At 41.3% G+C, this 3462-nt stretch overlaps 1 non-coding gene across 1 annotated transcript; it reads left to right on the top strand.

The window, feature by feature from the left end:
- Window positions 1–3012: 3012 nt before the first annotated feature.
- Window positions 3013–3176, top strand: LOC116546894. Its single transcript, XR_004266879.1, has one exon. It is a non-coding gene; the product is annotated as a U1 spliceosomal RNA (small nuclear RNA).
- Window positions 3177–3462: the final 286 nt, after the last annotated feature.

Genomic DNA, 3462 nt, shown 5'->3' with positions numbered 1-3462 from the left:
CTGACAGATAGCTCCCATCTGACTGACAGCTCTCATCTGACTGACAGACAGCTCCCATCTGACTGACAGCTCCCGTCTGACTGACAAGAGTGGCTTGGCGTGTGAATGGCAGCTCCAAGGTGAACACATGACAGCTTGTTCAGAAGGTGCTGCTCTGGGTAAGGAAATCTCAAGGAAATCTTTTTCTTTTGAGTTATTTACAGTTTAGAGCAATTGGGTAAAGTAAGTTTTTGTGAGCAACGGTAACTTTCTCCCTAAATGAATTCTTCAAAATTCAGAAACTATTAGTGAATATTCTGATTTTATGGCATATAACTGTTGACATAGGTTTAGTAAGAGTGTATTTTTTTGGAGACCCTTGTTATTTTACCAAGGCTTTCACTAGAATAATGTATTTTTAGGTAAAGTTCCTGCAAAGTCAACTTGAAAGGAGCCTGCATGGCCAATGCACTTCATGCAAGTAATCAGGGAATATAAGAAGCCTTGTTCTGAACGCAAATTGGTCTCATTGTAATTTCCCTCTAGTGGAAAAGGAGGGCTAGAGACAGGGGAATTGTTACAGAGGAAAACTCTAATACACCCGCTACTGGATTCCAGCCCTGGTTTTGTTTTCGGTGTGGATTGAATCATGAATTATTTCTTGGCTGTAATAACCCCCTAAAGATGGACCAGGTTGTAACTTTCTTCACGATGCTTTTAGTCAGTGCCTTAATGGAATAGATTCCTTCTTCTCTTCTGACTCACACATTCTCTTTTGATTGTCAAATTATTAATGTTGTTTATCTCTCCTCATCTTACTTCTGAGGAAACCAGAATATGGTATTCTGAAAAACAGAGACGGGACACTCCCTCGTTCGGTGTCCCACTGGGCCCATCCGTTTCTCACCGCAGACGCCCTTCCTCCAGGCCCAGGAACTGTCGCAGAAGAGGCAGGCATGTGAGATTGGAAGGGCCGGTTTTGGGGGAAAGAATTTGTTCAGACCCTCCAAATCAAGGGTGGGCACAGAGATGCCTAAACAGCCGACAGAAAAAGGGACTGCCTCCTGGGTTATGATGTGGGCCGTTTTCACCATCTCAACCATAAAGAATTCACTGCTTCCCGTAGGATTCAAAGAAAATGACTCAGAAGATATAAAGGTACCTCATGACAAAGCCTCCTGGGTATGATACTCCCAGTTATGAGATTTATGCAGGTAGATATAGCTGCAAAAATGTATATGCATACATATGTATATATTTGTGTGTGTGTGTACATATACACACATATATACATGTTTATATATTTATACATTTATATGTATACATATGTTTATATATTTATAATTTATATGCATAAATTTATATATATACATATGTATATGTTTGTGTGTGTGTATATATACACATATACATATATATGTATGTATATATGTATATACACACAAATATACATATGTATATATATAAATTTATATAAACATATATAATGTGTGTATGTATATATGTGTGTGTAAATATAAATTTATATATATATTTATACATATACATACTAGATACTTATTGGAGAGAAAAGTGTTAAACTGTGAGCTCAGTGTTTTCATACATACATATTATATATATAAATTTATATATACACATACGCACATTTATAAAACTTGGTGGGATTGTAAGGGTTGATGAATGCCTGCGTACCTCCATTCCCGTCTGGCCTAGAATGTTTAGGTTGGCTCTAAGTCTCTCGGCCACAGGGCTCCCACTGAGGGTCAGGATGGACCCATGGCAGGCAACCATAACACCCCAGCAACACGATGGGACACAATAAAACTTTGGTGGTCATTGATGTTGCCTCTGTCAAATCTTGGTCAGAGGAGGAGAATATAAAGCAAAAATAAAACGCTAAGTCCCCCAACCAGCTAAATGGAAGGGCATTCATCCTACAGGAAGCCTGAAACGTGCGTGGAGGCCATGGAGAAAGGTGGTCAGACATGGCTCATACCTTCGTCCCGTTGGAATTCAGGCACAGCTGACCAGCATTCGCATTAAAACGGAGAGCTTAAGGCTGAGAAAACGGACACTTTGTAGCCAAAAGATACCAATGTGAGATAGCAGGCCAGAGAGAAATCAGAGCATTTGACCCTCTACCGTATCCCGGGTATCCCTGCTTGTTGATCCCAGGTCTTTAGACAATAACTGTCTTAACCAGTTGCCAGTTAGAAAACCTTTGAATCCACCTACGATCTGGAAGCCCCCCGCTTGGCGTTGTCCCGCCTTTCCAGAGTGAACCAATGAACATCTAACATGTACTGATTGAGGTCTTTTTTCTTTCTTTTTTTTCTTATTGCATTTTAGGTTTTGGGGTACCTGTGAAGAACACGCAAGATTGTCGCATGGGCACACACGTGGCAGCGTGATTTGCTGCCTTCCTCCCTGGCGTTTCTCCCCATGCTATCTATCCCCAACTCCCCACCCCGCACTGTCCCTCCCGTTTCCCCCCAACAGACCGCCGTGTGTGATGTTCCTCTCCCTGAGTCCATGTGTTCTCATCTTGTGTCTCTAAAACTTATAAAACCAAGCTGCACCCCAAACACCTTGGGCACATGTTCTCAGGATCTCCTGGGGCTGTCACAGGCCATTGGTTATTCATAATTGACTCAGAATAAATCTCTTCAAGTATTTTAGAGTTTGACTCTTTTTCTGACTAGCCGGTAGATCAGCGCAATGGCTAGATATGAGGGGGACTCTAGGAAGCTTTGAAAGGCTCAAGAGGAAGACAGAAGTCTTCTTTGGAAAAAAATGCAGTAAAGGAAAACAAGGGGGGAATTGGGTATTTTGCAAGACAAAAAAATCGAAAGGTTGAAGGACAAAAAAACCTCTCCTCTCACTGTGCCCCCTGCCACCTGCTCTTTGCAAGACCGCCCGACAAAGAAGCTCATAAACTGGCATCTTTTAAACCACTCCATCTTGTCGTTTTTACGCACAAAAATGCAGAGACATAGTCTTCATCTATACAAAATTTCCAGAAGAAAAAGCAGAATACTTACCTGGCAGGGGAGATACCATGATCACGAGGGTGGTTTTCCCAGGGCGAGGCTTATCCATTGTACCCTGGATGTGCTGACCCCTGTGATTTCCCCAAATGTGGGAAACCAGACTGCATAATTTGTGGTAGTGGGGGACTGCGTTCACGCTTTCCCCTGGTAAAATAAATCAATAAATAAGAAAAAAGAAAAAGAAGAAAAAGCAGAAAAAAGTCCAAACAATTCAGCTGATAAAAATTCCCTCCCATTAAAAAAAAAAGCAAACCCGAGCTGCAGCTTACAAACCCTTTATCATTCTAAGATAAACTCAAATGGCTTTGAATTCTTCCTCATATTTTGGGAAGCGTTTTGAGCCGACATTCATGAGAATATTGGTCTGTAGTTTTTTTGTCCTTACGACGTCTTTGTCCAGCTTGTATATTAGATGATTAGATTAATGCTGTCC

This window comes from Sapajus apella, unplaced genomic scaffold, assembly GCF_009761245.1.
Source record: "Sapajus apella isolate SASKATOON/1434 unplaced genomic scaffold, GSC_monkey_1.0 scaffold1626, whole genome shotgun sequence".
In the NCBI taxonomy this organism is placed as follows: Eukaryota; Metazoa; Chordata; class Mammalia; order Primates; family Cebidae; genus Sapajus; species Sapajus apella.
Note: the sequence above shows the minus strand (reverse complement) of the source record. Positions and strands in the feature narration are given on the sequence as shown.